Genomic DNA, 21,721 nt, shown 5'->3' with positions numbered 1-21,721 from the left:
AATTCACCTGTGAATTACCTGAAGCCTTGCCTGTGCTTCTCTTAGCAAGGGGCGTGTAAGCACCCACGGACAAGGCTGAGGTGTAATACCTCTCTGCTAGCCAAGGGCAAGGCAGCACCCAAACACATCCCAGGCCCTCCTCGACAAAGCCCCTCCTGAAGGGCGATGGCCCAGAGTCACAGAACCTCTAGCAGGAGTTTCCACCAAATATCTTCCAGCCCAGTTCCCTGGCAGGTATCACTGCACACACCTTCCAGCTTTTTCTTGGCCTCTCCAGTGATAAGGCACTTAAACCTCCCTTGGTAGCCACTGTGTTTTGGGGATAGTTCTGCTTGAAAGCCCCACTTGCCTGTAACACTCACCTGGGGCTATCACCTGCCTTCTGGAGCCACTGAGAATAAAGCCCAATTCATTTTTATGTGTCAGTTTTTCAAATACATGAAGGATCCTGAGTCCACTCTTTCTCAGGGGAAAAAAAATTGCCAGCTTCCAAATGCAACTTGCATAGAATGGCTTCTACACACACACACACACACACACACACACACACCCTGGCTTCCCCTGCCCCTGCCCCTTCCCCACCACTGCGGTTGTACTGTGTTCCTTATAGGATATAGGCATCAGGATAGGACCCTTCTTGAAGGTCTGAGTGCTTGTACTCATCCTGAGATATCAGCCTAACCATCACTTCCTTTGGAGATACTTCCTTGAGCTCCCAAGTCTGAGTTAGGTGCTCTGTAGGTGTCCTCCTATCACCCTGCGGTTCCCCATCCCAGCAGCCATCCTCCAGATTTCACAGCCTGTATTCTCATGCGTACCTGATAGGACCATGTCCACTGCTTTACCCTTGGAGCCCAGAGCACTGCCTGTCAACCTAAAGGCACCCCTTGCATGTTTATTAAACAAATTAATGAGTGAGATCATTTTATGATGGAAGAGAAAGTGAAGACATTTAAAAAAAAGGGGGGGAATCATTCTTAAAAACAGGCAGGGGCAAAAAGAAGAAAAAAGCAAAAGGAAAAACATGGTTTGATTTGTGAAAAATACAGGAGTGGTCCCTTCCTGCCTCCAACTTAGTGCCTGTTCATGACGCTTGAAACGCTTTTGGCTTCAAGGCATTCCACGGTCTCTCATACCTTCAGCTGCTCCTGAACTTTCAGGGAACTCACTCCCGGAAGACCTTTCACTGGAACAGCTGGTCTCTTCATTTACTGTTGGGAAAACCAAAACAAACACAAGACAAAGAACGGGGTGGGAGGTGTGATGGTATGCCCAGCAAACAGGAGGCCACAAGATAGAGGAAGCATTGATTTTACTTGAAGATTTGGGTGGGGAGTAGGGGTAACATTATAAAACATCTTTTAATATTAAAGTAAAATTGGACATATTATAGAGAGAGTAGAATGCAAAATCTGGATTCCTTTCAAAGACAAAACATAAGACCTCAAGGAAATTTCATTGTTGTACAAAAGGAAACCAGGGTTCCTCATTCATTCGATCTTTTGATATAATGCCACTATTCCAGGTTCTGAATATAGAAGAATGAACAAAATAAATAAAAATATTGCCTTGGGACTTACCTGGTTGTCCAGTGTTTAAGAATCTGCCTGCCAATGCAGGGGACACAGGTTTGATCCCTGGTGGGGGAACTAAGATCCTACATGCCACGAGGCAACTAAGCTCATGAGCCAAATTTAAAGAAAGCACTCGCGCTGCAACAAAGACCCAGAGCAGTCTCTTTCTCTTTCTCTTCCACTTAAATAAATAAATTTATTCCATTAAAAAATCATTGCCTTCATGGAGCTTACTTTTAGCAAAGACAAACAACAAACAAAATGAGAAAAATATGTGGCTAGGTTAGGTAGCTGTAAGTGATGTGAAGAAAAATAAGCCGTGGAAGGAAAGGGACTAGACGTGTAGGCAGGAATGTGTGAATGAGTGTGTTTGGGAAGATGACACTTGGGGAAGATCCAAGGAAGGGAGGAAAGCGCAGAAGGCATGGGAGTAAGCTGCAAGGGAGGAGCCCCTTAAACCTGTTAAGTTTGAGGGTCCTGGGGGAAATCCAAGTGGGATCCAGAAAAAGTGTAAAAAAAAAATATGGAGCTCAGGAAACAAGTTTAGGTTGAGTTTGAGATAAAAATGTGTAGCTGTCAATGGAGAGGAGACAATAAAATGACAAGAGTGGGTGAACCTTATAAAATAATCCAGGCATGGATTGAGAACTGGAAACCCACGGATGAAGTCTGGCACATGTATATGTTTTGTTTGGTCTTATAACTGGCATGGCAAATAGATTGGGAAACAGTGACAGACTTAATTTTCTTGGACTCCAAAATCACTGCGGATGGCGACTATAAGCCATGAAATTAACAGATGCCTGCTCCTTGGAAGAAAAGCTATGAAAAACCTAGGCAGCATATTAAAAACCTCAGACATCACTTTGCCAGCAAAGGTCCATATAGTCCAAGCTATGGTTTTTCCAGTAGTTATATACAGAAGATGTAAGAGTTGGATGATAAAGAAGGATGAGCACCAAAGAACTGATACTTTCAAATTGTGGTGCTGGAAAAGACTGTTCAGAGTCCCTTGGACTGAAAGGAGATCTAAACAGTCAATCCTAAAGGAAATCAACACTGAATGTTCATTGGAAGGACTGGTGCTGAAGCTGAAGTTCAAATACTTGGGCCAACTGATGGGAAGAGCTGACTCATTGGAAAAGACCCTGATGCTCAAAAAGATTGGGAGCAGAAGGAGAAGGGGGCAACAGAGGAGGAGACAGTTGGATGCCATCATCAACTCAATGGACAAGAGTTTGAGTAAACTCTGGGACATAGTGAAGGACAGGGAAGCCAGGCATGCTGTAGTCCATGGGGTCGCAAAGATTTGGACACGACTAAGTGACTGAACAATAACTGATTAGAATATAGGGGTTAAGAGCTTAGGTGTTGGAACCAGACTACCTGGATTCCAGATCCTACACATTTACCAACCATGTGATTTTTAGCAAGTTGCTTACTCCTTTGTGCCTCAATTTATCTATCTGTAATAGCAGTACATGTCATGTAGAGTTGTTGTAAGGATTCAATTAGTAAATTCATGTAAAGCAATTAGAAAAGAGCCTGGATCTACAGATGTTAGCTGCTGCTATTAATGAATATGATTGCAATTGTACTTATTAGGTATTCACCTTGGTGCACATGCTTTCCAATTTACCCAGGTCCTGCAGGACCACTTCGTTTATCTGAATGACTTGCCTGGTCCTTGTCAGCATTTGAGTTTGTGACCAGTGGTGTGGAAAGAGGACAAGAACAGAAATTGAGGTTGACTATAATTTATGGGGCTAAAGACAAACACCTTTTCCCAACATTTAGACCTTTAATTTATTTAGAAAAGTGTTGGTATAAGGTGTGAGGCAGTGCACAATACAACCTAATTTGTTTCCCAAAGAGCAAGCACATTATCTTAATATCATATACTGAATCATTTGTGTTTCTCCACTACTTTTGAACATCACATTTATATTACCGCATATTTTTCATATATTTAAGTCCATAGTTGGATTTTCCATTCAGTTCCATTGATCTGTTTATGGGATCCTGCAAGAGTATTACAACCCCAAGAGGAAATGGATTTCTTTTATACTATTACTGTATTTGCAATGTTAGAGTTGCCTAGCACACAGTAAGTCCTCAAATACTCATTGATATGGTGAATAAGTAATTTAATAGGTTATTGTACTTTTGGAGTCAGACGTGCTACCTTGTGCTACAAGTTCCTGGTTATTGTTCAGTTAAGTTCAGCTCAGTTGCTCAGTCATGTCCAACTCTTTGCGACCCCATGGACTGCAGCACACCAGGCCTCCCTGTCCATCACCAACTCCCCGGAGTTCACCATCCAATCATCTCATCCTCCGTCGTCCCCTTCTCCTCTTGCCCTCAATCTTCCCAGCATCAAGGTCTTTTCAAATGAATCAGCTCTTCACATAAGGTGGCCAAAGTATTGGAGTTTCAAGTTTAACATCAGTCCTTCCAGTGAACACCCAGGACTGATCTCCTTTAGGGTGGACTGGTTGGATCTCCTTGCAGTCCAAAGGACTCTCAAAAGTTTTCTCTAACACCACAGTTCAAAAGCATCAGTTCTTTGGTGCTCAGCTTTCTTTACAGTCCGACTGTCACATCCATACGTAACTACTGGAAAAATCTGGTTATTGTAATTTTGTAATTACAACATATCTAGTTGGAAAAGTCCAACCTTTTAAACTCTATTTTACAAAACACTCAGGGTTAGACTCATACCTTTATATTCCACCAAAGTGAGGAATAGGAGTCTTCAAGAGATGAGGCTGGAGGGATAGCAAAGAACAAGCCAGGAAGGGTCTTGTATAGAAGCCAAGAAGCATAGATTCTACTCTGTAAGCCAACAAAAGGCTGTAGGCAGGATAGAAATGATCAAATAGATGATTTCAGTAGTTCACTCTGCGGACTCTGGGGTGGGTTGAATTTGAGAAGATAAGTCTGGAGATCTAGGCTTGGAAGTATTTGGGAAGAGGAATAAATGGATTTGTGAGCTACCTATTGGGTGAGATTAACAGAGTACAACCTAACCTGATTTGAATGGTAAAGGTAGGGTTGAAGGAGATGAAGATGCTCCTCAGGGTTTGTGGAGAAAGTGGTGCCCTTTATCCATGAGAGGCTAGAGGAGGATTGGACTAGGGGGAAAATTCATCAGTCAGGTGTGGACTTGAGTTTGAGGTGCTTGTGGATCCTGTTTAGAACACATTAGAGTCTGGAATGCAGATAAGAGATTGTGAAGAGAAAGATTTTCAGGTTTCAGAGGTTGGAACCAGAGGTGAGGAGAGGTGATGATGAGGAAACTGAAGGAACATTCATTGCTTCTCATATTTCCCAGTCACACAGCTGGTAAGAAAATAGGTGTATTTTGTTGTCAAGTTCAGCTCTTAACCATTAGTGCCAGTTCTTTGCTGATGACAGTATCTCCAAAGAGCTACTGTCAAACTCCTGGCCTGCAGTTGTTATCTGACTCAATACTCCAGGTTGGATTTATTTCAAAGCTTCAGAGATGAATCCCCAGCCCAGTGAGGGCTACTCTGTACCCCTTCCTTTTTAAAAGAGAGACTCCAAGTCCTGAAGTCTCCCCACAAGTTCCTGTATGATATAAACCAAGCCACCCTTGAGTAGGCTGGGTCTCTATGGGTTCCAGGGGAACAGAATCTGGTGAGAAGGGAACGGATGCCCCCAAATATCACCCTATTCTTCCAGTGATCCACAGCTGCCTGCCTCACAAATACTAGAATACCACTCCTGAGCATCCAACTTACTCATTCTTGCATTACACTTAATAGATGCAAATGCATGATTAATATTTTCCTCCACTGATGCTGATTTCATTCTGTTAGTGATTATCCTGATGGCAACAGTTGAGGGGATTAAAAATCCCATTTAATTTGTGGTAGATTTTTTTTTTTAACTTTGCTGATAAAATTTAAATGTCAAGTGCTTTGGCATCTTCTATAAGATGCAGAGGCCAAATCAGGAGGCCAACAGTAGTAGCAGGAGTTCAGAAATAGCTCAGACAAAGTAGAAATTCAACTGAATGACCCATAGCCCACATGGACCATGAAAGCAGAGCGCTGAGCTTGACCTGGGATGAGAGCTCAGCTCCCATTGGCTCCCAAAGTCCTAATATGAGCCGTGTCTTTCCCACTTAATGATTCACAATAGTGAAGGCACTAGGGAGACCTTTCATTTGAAGAAACTCTTTAGGGAACCCTTTTGTAAGGCAATCCTCCTGGATTAATCTCTTTATGAATTCAGTATGTTTTTTTGAAAAACTGAGTGAAGCCGTGCAGATAGATAAAACCCAGGGTTTTCTCACTTCTACACCCCTTCCTTTCCACCTCAAACTCTGTTTAGTCCTCAACATGTGATGAAAGTTCTATGAGAAGAATCCAGATCCTCTATGCACTCTCCAAGTCCCCTACCCTAGGGCTTGTGATATGGGGGGGTTAATATAGCAAATGAATATCTAGGAAATGAGTTTGGTTTTGTTTTTCAGCTTGCCCACAAACCCAGGGCCCTGCTCCTACTTATTGTACTGATGATTAGCTGGAACTGCTGCTCTCCGTAGTGTGCCTTGCTCTTCCTTAGGCAATCATAGAGCATTTGTCTTAGAATGTTCCATCCCTAGTTCTTCACAACATGGGTTCCTTCTCTTATTTCCAGTATCAGCTCAAATGTCAACTTCTCAAATAGACCTCCCCTGACCCGTTAATCTAAAGACCCCTACTCATACTGTCATGTGACCCTATTTTATTGCCTCTAAAACACTTCTTACAATCTGAAATTATTTGTTAAGCTGTTATTTATGTATAATTATCTTTCTCTCATCCACTGAGGTAAGCTCTAGGAGAGTAGGGACCTTACTTGCCCGGTTCATTGTTGTATTCTACTTGGTGCCTTGCACAATGCTTGGTACCTGGTAGGAGCTCAATAAAATGTTTGTTGGACACATAATTAATGTATTTTGGACAAATATTTACCAATATTTATTACTGGTAAATATAAACTACTCGACAGTAACACATTCCATAATACTTTTAGCAAAACTTGGAAAATTTTCATATTTAAATTGCAAAGGAAAAGAAATATAATTTTGTTAATTTCAAGTCTATACTTTGTTAAACAATATTTCTAAGTAGAAGTTCTAACAATGTTACTTTAATGAGTAGACAAACTTGTCTATAATTAGAACATCAATTATATGCAAATTATACTGCCGATACCCTTGGATATGTTTTGTCCCCTTAAGCAGTTGAAACATCCTCTCCCCACTGTGTAATTTTGTTTATAGAACTATTTTATTTGGCAGTCTTTTAATTCATAAACAGTATAAAAATAAACATCACTCTTGCACCAGCTGAATTATCACACACTGAAAACCCAGTTATTAAGTGGTGGAATCATCTCTGAGCATATGATGAGTATAGGATAGATTAGTCACAAACCCAAATCGCACTTTGGAAACATAAAGCTGTTTTGAGGCCAAAATTTTATTCTGAGAAACCAGCATCTTCTTCAGATGTTGGTGGTAGCATTGAGAAATACTTCTTAAAGAATGACATTATAAATAGGTGGAAGCACCGGGTAAGAGATAACTGATGAGCAATCACTGCATAAGAGACATCTTTCTGACTTTGAAGTTTAGCTCACACCAAACTGGAACAAGCCTCCCAACTCTTGAAAGCCAAGGATTAACTAAAGAAAATTCTTAGAGAGTGCAGACTTCCAGACATAGAAGAGTGAGCATCAGGCATATAGAGGAATGTGATTTCCCAAAGAGGATCCAAATCACGGGGCCATTACAATATAACATTATATCGAAGAGATAGTTGTACATCTATGTCCATAGCAACATTAGTCACGGTAGCCAAGAGGGGGAAGCACCCAAATAACCATCAGTGGATGAATGGATAAACAAAATGTGGTAGACACATACAATGGAATAGTATTCAGCTTTAAAAAGGAAGAAAATTCTGACACATGTGACAATATGGATGAAGTCTGAGGACTTTTAGGCTAAGTGAAATAAGCCAGTCACAAACATACTGTATAATTCCACTTATATGAGATAGCCAAGGGCTTCCCAGGTGACATTAGTGGTAAAGAACACACCTGCCAATGCAAAAGACATAAGAGACTTGGATTCAATCTTTTGGTTGGGAAAATCCACTGGAGGAGGGCATGGCAACCTGCTCCCGTATCTTGCCTGGAGAATTCCATGGACAGAGGAGCCTGGTGGGCTACAGTCCATAGGGTCCCAAAGAGTAGGACATGACTGAAATAACTTAGCATACATGCACATACATATGAGATATCGAAAGTTGTCAAATTTAGGGAAACAGAAGGCAGAGTGGTAGTTTCCAGGAGCTGAGGGAATGGGCAAATGGGGAGCTATTGTTTAGTGAGCACAGGGTTTCAGTTTTGCAAGATGAAAAAATTCTGGACATCCATTGCACAGCAGTGACAACAAGAGGAATGTATTTCACATCAGTGAACTTAAAAGTGTGTAAAGAGGGACTTCCCTGGTGGTCTAGTGGTTTTAAACCTGCCCGCCAATGCAGGGGACGTGAGTTTGACCCCTACTCCGGGAAGATCCCACATGCTGTGGAGTAACTAAGCCCGTGTGCCACAACTGCTGAGGCGGCTCTCTCGAGCCTGTGAGTCATGACTACTGAGCCCATACACTGCAGCTACTGAAGCCTGCACACCGAGGGTCTGTGCTCCGCAACAAGAGAAGCCATTGCAAGAGAAGCCTGCGTATTACAACGAAGAATTCGCCCCAACTAGAGAAAGTCCATATGCAGCAATGAAGACCCACCACAGCCAAAAAATCAAATAAATGAACAAATAAATCCTGAAAAACAAATACTCTGCCCTTTCAATGCAGGGGTTGTGGGTTTGATCCAAGGTCAGGAAACTAAATTCCCACATGCTATGCAGTGTAGTCAAAAAATAAAAAACAAACAAACAAAAATGAAGACATTGTCTTTTTTTTTTTGTCTCCAAGAAAACTCTTGTTTTGAAAAAGCCCACAATTTCTATAAAAAAAACAAACAAAAATAAATCAAAAAATTAAATACATGAAAAGAAAATATTACTGATCGTTTTTCTACCTACATATCAGCTGTTCCCAATTTTCATACCTACCTTTCCAGCCCTCAACCAAATGTAGACGTATTTTCACACCATTGTAGTCCTGGTGTACATACCATTTTGCATGTTTTTTTTCCATTCGCTATTATGTTGCATTTTCCCAAGTTTTATATTTTCATTGAAATTATCATTTTTAATTGCTGCCTAATATTCCATTGAGTCATTTACCACAATAAGCTTAGCCATTACTCTATTTTTGAGTAGTTGTTTCTATTATGCTAATACAGATAAAGCAGCCCTGGATATTTAAGTCCCTCATGTTGTACCCAGTGTTTTAGATGATTGCTGTTTGAGACAATCGATTGTACAGATATTGCTGGAAGGTCCCAGGGAGCACCCAGCTCTGTTGCCATTGAGGAAGACTGATCCTGTACACTGAACACCATTCATCACTCCAGTATCTTCCTGGCGGTAAGTTCATGGACCCACATCATGCCAAGTAGGCTGTGGAGCCACGGATGGTTTTAACTACACTTTTTGGTGGCATTCATCCAAATGGCAGCAATAACAGCATGTTCCTGTTTAAATCACATATACAACAACATTTGAGTGCTTCAATTAGTGAATTCCTCAATTTTTCTGGCTTCTGGGTAACTTCTGAAAGCAGAGAATCCATTTGTAGGACTATACTTGCTTGGCTATTTATTCTTTTTAATATTAAGAGTAGATTTTATCCATGTTATGAGGTTTCAGCACATGAGGGTCCCCTCTGCCTGAAAAGCCTCCTGACTTCACTGATCTTTCATATCTCAGAGCAAAATGTCACTTTTTTGGGAAAGCCTTCTTTGATACTTCTTGCTCTAACCAGCTCAATCTCCCAAGTGTGTATTCTCATCATTTTCTGAACTTCCCTTTCATTGCATTGATCAGGTTGTAGCTATGTATACTTATACAAGTATCTGATGTCTGTCTGTCCCTCCAGATGTAAGCTCCATGGGACTAAATCTGTTCTTGATCACTGTTCCCAATGCCTACCACATAGTATATGATAAATAGTATTTTTGAATGAATTAAATGTCATCAGGGACAGCTATGAGCCATCGGGTTAATGCAAGAGTAGAGAGGAGGAACCAAAGGACAAGGTTTGGCTATCTTAGAATGATCCACTTCTTCATATTCAGCAAAAGCATTATGATGACTTTAACAATGAATAAATCAAAGACTTTACCATAACTTTCTTTCTACAAATAGTATAGAGCATTCACCTTCAGTTTTTCCTCCCTTCTCTACTCTCTCATAATACATACATGCTTAAAGCACTTAGCCACTTCTGCTTCAAGTTTATTTATTATATTTTACCTTTTCTTATAAAGCTGTGTTATTTCAGGGGGCAAGGCTTGCTTTTTTCCCTATCTCATCTTTGCATTACCAACAATGCTTAAGAGAAAATACATCTTCAACAAACGTTAGTTCTTTTATCCTAAAATTCATATGGAATCTCAAAGGACCCCAAAGAGCCACAATAATCTTGAAAAAGAAGAAAAAAAATTGGAATATCACTCTCCCTGACTTCAAAATTGACTACAAAGATGTAGTAATTAAAACAGTGTGGTATTGGCATGAAGATAGACATATAGAGACAAATGAATAGACTAGAAAGCCCAGAAATAAATCCTCATGCTGCTACTGCTGCTAAGTCGCTTCAGTCGTGTCCGACTCCATGCGACCCCATAAACAGCAGCCCACCAGGCTCCCCCATCCCTGGGATTCTCCAGGCAAGAACAGTGGAGTGGGTTGCCATTTCCTTCTCCAATGCACGAAAGTGAAAAGTGAAAGTGAAGTCGCTCAATGGTGTCCGACTCTTAGCGACCCCATGGACTGCAGCCCACCCGGCTCCTCCATCCATGGGATTTTCCAGGCAAGAGTACTGGAGTGGGGTGCCATTGCCTTCTCCGAAATCCTCATACATATGGTCAAATGAGTTACAGCTGGGATACCAAAATGGCATCAATGGGGAAAGGACAATTCCTTTGACAAATAATGTTGGGGAAATTGGATATCTATATGCAAAAGAATAAAGTTGGATCCTTACTTCACACAGAAATTTCTTAAAACAAATCAAAGACCTAAACATAAAAACTAAAACTGTAAAACTCTTAGAAGAAAATATAGGAGAAAGCTTCATGGTATTGGATTTGGCAATGATTTCTTGGCTGTGACAACAAAGACACTGGCAACAACAAAAATAAATTGAACTTCATCAAAATTAAAAACTTCTGGGCAGAAAGGATACAACCAACAGAAAAAAAGGCAACCCTTGGAATAGGAGGAAATATTTGCAAATCATATATCTGATAAGGAGTTAATATTCATAATATATAAAGAACTCCTTAACTCAACAGCAACAAAATAAACAATTTTATTTTTATTTATTTATATTTTTAACAGTTTGATTTCTGAATGAGCAAGATACTTGGATATACATTTCTCCAAAGAAGATATACAGATGGTCAATAAGTACATTAAAGGATGTTCAACATCACTAAATCATTGGGGAAATGCAAATCAAAACCGCAATGAGACACCACAATACACCCATTAGGATGGCTACTCTGAAAAAGCACAATAGCAATAAAACAGAAAATAGTAAGCATGGAAAAAGTAGAGAAATTCGAATCTTAGTGCACTATTGGTGAGAATGTAAAATGGTGTAGCCACCATGGAAAACAGTATAGCAGTTCTTCAGAAAATTAAACACAGAATTAGCATTTGATCTAGCTATTGCACTTCTAGGTACATACCCAGAAGAATTAAAAGCATGGACGGAAACATATATTTGTACACCCATGTTCACAGCAGCATTATTCACAAGAGCTGAAAGGTAGAAACGACCCAGGTGTCCATTGATGGATGAATGGATAAACAAAATATGGATATACATACACTGGAGTATTATTCAGTCATGAAGAGCAAAGAAAAATCTGACACGTGCCACAACATGATTGATCATTCAGTTCAGCTTAGTCGCTCAGTTGTGTCCGAATCTTTGCAGCCCCATGGACTGTAGCACACCAGGCTTCCCTGTCCACCACGAACTCCTGGAGCTTGCTCAAACTCATGTCCATCAAATTGGTGATGCTATCCAACCATCTCATCCTCTGCTGTCCCCTTCTCCTACCTTCAATCTTTCCCAGATCAGGGTCTTTTATAATGAGTCAGTTCTTTGCATCAGGTAGCCAAAGTATTAGAGCTTCAGCTTCAGCATCAGTCCTTCCAATGAATATTCAGGACTGATTTCCTTTAGGATTGATTGGTTTGCTCTCCTTACAGTCCAAGGGACTCTCAAGAGTCTTCTCCAACACCACAGTTCAAAAGCATCAATTCTTTGGCGCTCAGCTTCCTTTATGGTCCAACTCTCACATATAAATGTGACCATTATGCTAAATGAAATATCCAATCACAAAAGTACAAATACTGTATAGTTCTGCTTATATGGGGTCCATAGCATTGTTAGATTTAAAGAGGAAGGAAGTAGAATGGAGGTAGCCAGGGAGTTGGGGGAAGGGTAAACAAGGGTTCAATGGATAGAGGGGTTTCAGTTTTGCAGGATGCAAGCACCTCAGTGGATGATGTGGTGGTGTTGGTTGCACAACAATGTGAATGGTTTTAATACCACTGAACTGCATGCTTTAAATGGTTAAAATGGTACATCTTACATGTATTTTGCCACAATTGAAAAAAACAGTTGTTTTTCCACTATTTATAACAAATGTGAATCTCTCCCTTGTCTAGAATGGCACCTTGCTTCCAGTATGTCCTCAATAAATGTGAGAGTGAATGAGTGGCCAGAATCCCAGAGTTGGAAGGTGCCTTAGAAGCCATTCATGGAACCCTGTAGTCAGTGGACAAATATACCATTCCCATCTCTGCTGAGAACCCCTAGGTTGCAGGACACTCCCCGCCTCTCAAAGCACCTCACTCCATTGTTGTATGCATTTTTTTTTTCACTAGAAAATTCTCCTTTAAGCCAAGCTGAAATATGATTTTCTGGTAATATCTCTCCATCCTCCATGGTCCTACCTCTACCTTCTGAGCCCAGAGAGAATAGGTCAAATTCTAGCTCACCTGACCACCATTATTCAATAGAAGGCAGAGCTCTGTACACTAGGAAAATTGAAGCTTCCCCCAAATTCCTTTGAACTGTGGTGCCGGAGAAGACTGTTGAAAGTCCTTTGGACAGCAAGGAGATCAAACCAGTCAATCTTAAGGGAGATCAATCCTGAATATTCACTGGAAGGACTGATGCTGAGGCTGAAGCTCCAGTATTTTGGTCATCTGATGTGAACAGACAAATCATCGGAAAAGTCCCTGGTGCTGGGAAAGATTGAGGGCAGAAGGAGAAGATGGCATCAGAGGATGAGATGGCTGGACAGCATCACTGAAGCAATGAACTTGGGCAAAACTTTGGGAGATGGTGAGGGACAAGGAGGCTTGGTGTGCTGCAGTCCATGGGGCTGCAGAGAGTCAGACACAACTGAACAACAACAACAAGCCCAAATGCAAATTTTCCAGCCAGGAAATACTTTTTTTGTATTTAGACGCACGCTAAAATGTCTCAAAAGGAGTAGCTGACCTTGATTCCTTTTAGAGATTCACCAAGTGTCAGGAATATGGAAGCAACAAATGGGTCTGATGGAGTCTACTTGAGGAGGGGACTCTGCTAATCAAAAAACAGGAAGTATTTAACCTGAAACAGAGATGTCTCAGAAGATGCTACATGCTCTGAGGACTGTTCTATGTAACAGGAAGCCGTGGAGTGTGTAAGTTCATGGAAGGCAGATTCAGCTCAATTATAAGAAAATACTCTAGAACTATTCAAGCACATGAAAACTTAAACACTAAGTGACATATAGTAGATGCTCAATAAAGTGTATCAACCATTATTATCAGGCCCCAGCTTGAACATCATTTCCCTTTCGAATTCAGAAAATAGACACACACACACACACACACAAAGCTCATGTATCACATTGGGCTTTCTGTCACTATCCAAGCCTGGCACAGAGCAATTCTAGAAGCATTTTTGTTTTTAATACAAATGCACAGAGCATAGCTAGTTAAAAACCAAACAACTGTAAAAATGGTAGCTATTGAGGAGGGACTATTCAAAGACCTTTAGTCTCAGATCCTGCTCATTCCAGAGTACCTTAAGACCTATTTCTTCCCATTGAGCTGCAGCAATTCTAACCTGGTTCCTCCCAGGGCTGGAATTCTCTGACCTTTTATGTCCTGGCAATGACTTCTATGCATTTTGGCAGTGACTGTCTGCATTTCTGATTCAACCCTGATCTCAGCCTCTCGGGTTTTCTCTCTCTCTTTCCATGGATGGCCAAGGTTTCTGCCACTCCTTCCGTTCCTGGAGCAATCCATGCTTTTGAAAAATGACCGTGCCGACGGGAAGCTAATACTCCCAGCCTGCAGCAGGTCCTGTCAATCTGATTTTTAAATGATGGAGGAGGTTTGGGGACGAGGCTCAGGGTGGCATTAGCAGTCTCCAGGCTGATGCAACGATCCATTGAAAAGGAGGAAAGGATCTTCTGAAATGTGAGCACATTCACAGACCCAGAGGACAGAGAGGTATTTAGAGTGAACTGGAACAAACCTGCAACATCAGGTGCGTTCTGCCTTCAAAAATAGCTGCCAGTTAGAAAGGGTTATTTACATATTGATTTCATGCTAACTTTGTAAGGGAATGTGCTGCCTGCCTGCCTGAGACCTAACAACTGTCATCATAATTTTTTCTAAAAATACAGTCAGAGAAAAACACTCAGTGAACCCTCCACTGGAAAGTGGCTGCCAAAGACCCCAGATCCAAAACTGACTGCCTCGACCACATCCAAAGGCAAGGACACTCAACATCCATCTCGAAGGGAACATATCACAGCTGACCCTCCCTTCTTCCAATCAGCCAGCACTCCAATTTTTTTTTTTTTTTTTTTTTTTTTTGTCATTCTAGAAAACCTGACTTGTCCTAAGGTGAGGGAGATGAATCCCCCTCAGAGCAGCCTTTGTGGAAATGCCAGTTGGCCCCTTATCAGAAATAATGGATGAGAAAGGGGTCAGAATCAGCCCACCAGCCCCAATGCCATATCTTGGGTGTGTTTCTGCCTTGGTTTCTCTCCATGGCTCTTTCCTAAAGATCCTCACTTCTCCTGTCTGCTAACAGCCGGCTTTCCTTGTTTCTCACTCGAGCTCCTTCTGAACCCCACAGGTTTGTCTCCATGGATCCTACAAAGCTGATCCTTGGCAGGGTTGACATAGCTCCCCAGCAAAATATTAGCAATTTAAATGCCTTTTTGCCAGGCCTGATGGAGCTGATTCGGTTGTGATCCTGGGCATATGGATGGCATATTTGCTGTGAGCTAGGTGAGACGAGTCCCAGAAGGACCCCGCCAGCCCCCACGCCCCACGCGGCCTTCCCCAGCGGTTCTGGGACCGGCGGCCGTGTGAGCAGTTACCTCGGCCGGAGCCAACCATAACTGCTGTCCACTTTGTTTCCAGCCGGGCCCCCACTGCTGGGGACAAATCTTTCATTCATAAAGAGTAGCTTGTTAGGGCAACTCCGGGGACTATAAGGCCACTTAATTAAATTGGGGAAAGTCGCTTGGCCCGGGTGGGAAATTTGCACACAAAGGCACGGAGTCTGGCGTTTCCCTTCGACCAAACCGCTCACAACAAAACCACGACCTTACCCGTTCCCCAGGCCCCTCTGCTCTCAGCACCCCTCGTTAGAGGGCATTTGTTTGGGAATGTTTTCCCAGCGATTCACTGACAGGCCTTTCATTCCTCCCTGGGCAATCAGGGGTGGCAAGTACAGGCTAAGAGCCCTCCAAGGCTGATTGCTGAAAGAATTTCCAAAAGGAAAGAGTGTAAACAGGTACATTGAAAAAGCCTCTTTTGAACAATTATGTAAACATTCCAAACACTATTTGAAAACTTTCACAGTGGAACTGTCAGATCGGAGCATTCTTGTCTAATTGCCCGCACACAATGCGCCCTGCAGACCCAGTTCTGAGAGAGTTTAGCTGGACATGTGGGGCGTCAGATAAAGAAAGTCAAGGGAACGTGGTCGTGTACAACTGCGTCTTTCTGTGTACAACTTTCTGTGTACAACTGCGTCTTTCTCACTCCCTCGGCTTCCAGAAGAATCTCTTGGGAACGGGAGGTTCCTTCTTCTGGGAGGATTTCTCCAGGACCCGGTCCAGTGCTCTGCACACGGGGTCAGTTGATGAGCCTGGAGATGAGATATTCCCAGGTTCATTTCCACCAAAGCATCAAATAATCATCTGGTGATACCAAGCAGAGTTGTTGGCAATGTTCCCCTCACCATGGGAATGGCTCCTTGCTTGCCTGTCTTATCCTCCTCCAACAGGGCTTCCCTTGTAGCTCAGCTGGTAAAGAATCCACCTGCAATGCAGGAGACCCTGGTTCCATTCCTGGGTGGAGAAAATCCCCTGGAGAAGGCATAGGCTACGCACTTCAGTATTCTTGGGCTTCCCTGATGGCTCAGCTGGTAAAGAATCCGCCTGCAATCTGGGAGACCTGGGTTCGATCCCTGGGTTGAGAAGATCCCCTGCTTGGCCTGGAGAATTCTGTGGACTGTATAGTCCATGGGGTCACAAAGAGTCAGAGAAAACTGAGCAACTTTCACTTTCTTTCTTGTCCTCTAGTTTCCTGTTTTCCTCTTTTTCCAAACAGCCCAGATTCTCACAATTAAACTGAACTACTTTGCTGCATGCCGGAAACCAATATGACATTGTAAATTAAGTATCCTTCAAGAATAAAAAAATTATAAAAGGAAGGTCATATATGAAAAGTCATCTGAAACTTTGGTATTTCCATGATCACATTACTAGGAGTTGGGTATTTAGGTGGCATGAGCAAACTGCTTCATTTCAAATTTCAGGGAAACACCAAAGTTTCAGGTGACTGGTGTGCTAATTTCTGGTGTACAGCAAGTGATCATTTGCATACATACACATAGATATATTCTTTTTCAGATTCTTTTCCATTATAGATTATTACAAGATCTTGAATATAATTCCGTGTGCTCTATAGCAGTACAGTGTTATTTATCTATTTTATATATAGTAGTTTGTATCTGCTAATCACAAACTCCTACTAATTTATCCCTCCCCCACCCTTTCCGTTTTGGTACCCACAAGCCGGTTCCCTATGTCTGTGAGTCTGTTTTATAAATAAGTTCATTTGTATCATGTTTTAGATTACACGCAAAAGTACTATCAGGCAGCATTTGTCTTTCTCTGTCTGACTTCACTTAGTATGATAATCGCTAAGTCCACCCAATACATGGCCTACTTTGAGTCAATGTAGTCTCCAGTCATCTGGGGTCCATTCAGCCTCTGACTGTCAAGCCTTGAAGGGTTTATCTCAAGAAAACTTTGGTGTGGGGTGGGGTGTGACTTATTTTTGTATTTTAAAATCTGTTTCTCAAGAGTCAGTAGGAAAAGACAAAATGTTCAACAAAGAGGATTGGCGTATCAACACAATAAAGCCTTACAAATGTGTGACATGAGGGCTAAGTGGAGACATGGGAGATATTATGAAAACAAAGTAAAAAACTCAGGCCACAGAATCATATTTGCACTCTACCTGCAAAGACAAAAACAAAAACAAAAACACAATGTATCTGCAGGTGGCAAGTGGAAAGGGTCACAGCAGAATGAAAACACTTGCTCTGGGGAGTGGGAGTGCCAGCATGTTTCACTTTGCAAGCCTATCTTTAATGTCATTGCATTGTGTCATCCAGGCAGGGTCTGGGAATGCTAGAAAGCACCCGTGTGCATACACAGTTGAACATAAAAGGCTACCCCAGTAACCCGCAGAGAGAGGTTCATATCAGCCTGCAGCACCGTGTATCCTTCCCAAGAATGTGGATCAGAGCTTCTGAGTACATTCCTCAGGTCTGCAAGAAGGAGCTCAGGCTGGCCTGCTTGCTGAGTCCCCAGGAGTCAGACACAGAATCACAACTACAAGGTAAGTTAGATGTAGTTGGGAAAATGCTGATGCTCAACAGGGCCAGTTAGAGAGCAGGAACCAGAAGGGAAAGTTACCTCTATCTCTGAGCTCCCTAGATACAGAAGGGCTCAGTATCAGAATGTGCCTATCTAGTAGGCTTACTCCATTTGACTGGTCAACATCATTCGGCATCTACATTGTGCCAGGGTCTGTGCTATTCACTGGGCATACAAAGTCATAGGACAATTTTGATCCCAAAACTTAATTCACAATTAAGTGAGGAACCATCATCTTCAAAAATGCACATGAGTCAAGTAGGTTTTAACAAGGGTATTGCTGCTGCTACTAAGTCACTTCAGTCGTGTCCGACCCTGTGCGACCCATAGACGGCAGCCCACCAGGCTCCCCCATCCCTGGGATTCTCCAGGCAAGAACACTGGAGTGGGTTGCCATTTCCTTCTCCAATGCACGAAAGTGAAAAATGAAAGTGAAGTCGCTCAGTTGTGTCGGACTCTTAGCGACCCCATGGACTGCAGCCCACCAGGCTCCTCTGTCCATGGGATTTTCCAGGCAAGACTACTGGAGTGGGTTGCCATTGCCTTCTCCTAACAAGGGTATTAAGACAATGCATTTCCAGGTGGCGCTCTTGGTAAAGAACCCACCTGCCAGCGCAGAAGACAAGAGATTCAGGTTTGATCCTTTGGTCAGGAAGATCCCTTGGAGAAGGAAATAGCAACCCACTCCAGTATTCTTGCCTGGAGAATCCCATGGACAGAGGAGCCTGGTGGGCTTCAGTCCATAAGGGTCGCAAAGAGTTGAACAGGACTGAAATGACTTAGCATATACACATAACGGGCCAAGAATAGTCTTTTCAACAACTGATGCTGGAACAAATGGATATCCATATGGAAAAGGATGAATTTGGACCCCTACTTCACACCATGTACAAAAACTGCTTCAAAATAGACCATACATAAATATAAGAGCTAACACTATAAGGCTTTTGGAAGAAAGCATAGGTGTAAATCTTTATGACCTTGGATTAGGTAATGGTTTCTTAGATAAGACACCAAAAAGCACAAGCAATAAAAGAAAAAAATATAGATTAACTGGAGTTGATAAAAATTAGAAACTTTTTTTCTAAGGATGTTATCAAGAAAATAAAAAGGCAACTCACAGAACGAGTGAAAATATTTATGAATCATATACCGAATAAGGGTTGTTGCTACTGTTTAGTTGCTAGGTCATGTCCAACTCGTGACCCCATGGACTGTAGCCCACCAGGCTCCCCTCTCTATGGGATTTCCTAGGCAAGAATACTGGAATGGGCTACCATTTCCTTCTCCAGGAAATCTTCTCAACCCAGGGATAAAACCCACAGCTCCTGCTTGGTAGGCGGATTCCTTAGTATCCAGCATATATAAAAATTCAACAATAAAAAGACAAAAAATCTAATTTAAAAATAGCAAAGAATTTTAACAGACGTGTTTTTCCAAAGAATATATACAAACGACCAGTAAGTGGATATAAAGATGCTCGACGTCATTAGTCATTAATGAAATTCAAGTCAAAACCACAATGAGATACCACCTTACACCTACCATGATAGCTATAATCAAAAAGATAGACAATGAAAAGTATTGGCAAAGATATACATACATTGGAACTCTCAAAGATTGTGGTGGAAGTGTAAAAATGATGCTGCCATTATGGAAAAGAGTTTGGCAGATCCCCAAAAAGTTAAACATAGAGTTACCATATGACATTGCAAGTGCACCCAAGAAAGTTGGAAACATGCTGTGCTTAGTCGCTCAGTCATGTCTGACTCTTTGTGGCCCCAAGGACTGTAGCCTCCAGGCTCCTGTGTCCATGAGGATTCTCCAGGCAAGAATACTGGAGTGGGTTGCCATGCCCTCCTCCAGGGGATCTTCTCAACCCAGGGGTCGAACCCAGGTCTCCCACATTGCAGGTAGATTCTTTACCCTCTGAGCCACCAAGGAAGCCCAAGAATACTGGAGTGGGTAGCTTATCCCTTCTCCAGGGGATCTTCCTGACCCAGGAATTGAGCCGTGGTCTTCTGCATTGCAGGCAGATTCTTTACCAGCTGAGCTACCAGGGAAGCCTAATTGGAAACATATGTCCACACAAAAACTTGGATATAATCATTCATAGCAGCATTATTCATAATAGCCCAAAAGTATAAATAATCCAAATGTTCATCATTGATGAGTGGGTAAACAAATCACGGTATGTCCATACAATGGAACATCATTTAGTCATAAGAAGGAAGTACTGTTACATGCTGTGAGCAAGACACAAAAGACTACATATTGTCTGCTTCTATTAATATGAAATGCCCAGAATAGGTAAAGCCATAGAGACATAGAGTAGATTAGTGGATGCCAGGGGCTGAGGGAAAGGGAGAATGAGGGGTGACTGCTAAAGAGTACAGGGTCTCTTTTGGGGGTGATGAGAATATTCTAGAACTAGATAGAAATGATGGTTGCATGGCCTTGGGACCATACTAAAACCACTGTACACTTTAAAAGGATGAATTTTATGATATGTGAATTATACTTCAGTTATTATTGTTTTTTTTTAATGCATTTGAGAAGTTCTACTAACTGTAAAGTGCCACACAAGGATATAGAGAAACTGGAACTCTCACAGATTGTGGTGGAAGTGTAAAATGATGCTGCCATTATGGAAAAGAGTTTGGCAGATCCCCAAAAAGTCTGCAGCAGGAGCAGGAAGTATTGCATGGAATCCAAAATGCTCATCAGCCTAATTCCTGAGGCCCACCTCAGCCTTCACACCAGTGGTTCACCAGAATGAGTTGACACTGGAGCCAGCCCTGGACCTCAGGAGCCTAACTGGGGCTTCTGTGTGGCCTTGGTCTTCTGGAACAGGATGCAGCACATGGTCCCTAGGTCTGCTAAGCCTTCTAGGAAGGGAACATAGGGAACGTGTACAAATAATCTGCCTGGAAAGCCAGCACACACGGGGAGGCCAATGGCGCTGAGTCAGAATCAGAGGACTCTGGCCAAAATCCCAGCAGCAGGGTAACCCTGAGCAGGGACCACATATACACTCCACTGATTTCTTTCATCAGATTGGGTTAGACTGTGCCTTGACATTCCAAGGAGAGAATCTTCCACTTATTCTGTGGTTCTGCAATAGCAACCAAAGCAGGCAGAATCCTTATACCCCAAGCACAGCCCTGCTAGAGATGGGTTCTGTGTTTCCCAGAGCAGGCCTGCTGTAGTGACTGGCTTGGGGCCATAGGAGCTGGACCTGGTTTCAGACTGCTTCCAGGCCATGCATCACCCATGCCCACTAGATTCCTGGGCCATGCCCCTAAGTCTCCAGGTTGATACCCCCATTCTCTGTATGAATAGTTGTTGTGACTGCATCCAGGATCCAATATACATTTCAAATTGCCCCCAAGGGCCTCATCTATCTTTGGCCATAGTCTTCTGAGCTCTAGACTGGGCTGGGCTGAGTGGTCGGTACCCAGTGTTCAAAGGGTGGCATGGGCTTCAGAGCATTCCTACATTAAGATAATCTCCTGAGCTATATGAGTCTATGGGAACAGGCTCAGTTTGTCTCTCTGACCTCATCCCCTACCATTCCCACCTTTCTTCATTCCACTCAGGCCACGCTGGCCCCAGGGGTCCTGCAATCCAAGCATGGTCCTACTTCAAGCTTTTGCAAGCTTTCTTCTCTGGCTGGAATGGTTCTTGCCTTAGTCACATGGCTGGCTCACTCACTTCACTTAGTTCTTTCCTCAGATATAGCCTTACAGAAGTCTCCTCGGACCACCCTTTATAAATTAACATCCCTGTCACATAGTACCCCCATATCCTGCTCTATTTTCCTTTTTTATATGCCTTTCATCTACAGCCGCCTGCAGAAGGGAAGCTGGGATAGAGGCTTCATAAAGATTGGACTTTGTGGTCTTTATACCAAACCTTGTATCCTCAGCATCTGAGAGTCCTTGGCACCTCACT

Source organism: Bubalus kerabau, chromosome 6, assembly GCF_029407905.1.
Source record: "Bubalus kerabau isolate K-KA32 ecotype Philippines breed swamp buffalo chromosome 6, PCC_UOA_SB_1v2, whole genome shotgun sequence".
NCBI classification, from domain to species: domain Eukaryota; kingdom Metazoa; phylum Chordata; class Mammalia; order Artiodactyla; family Bovidae; genus Bubalus; species Bubalus kerabau.
This window is presented reverse-complemented; position numbering follows the sequence as displayed.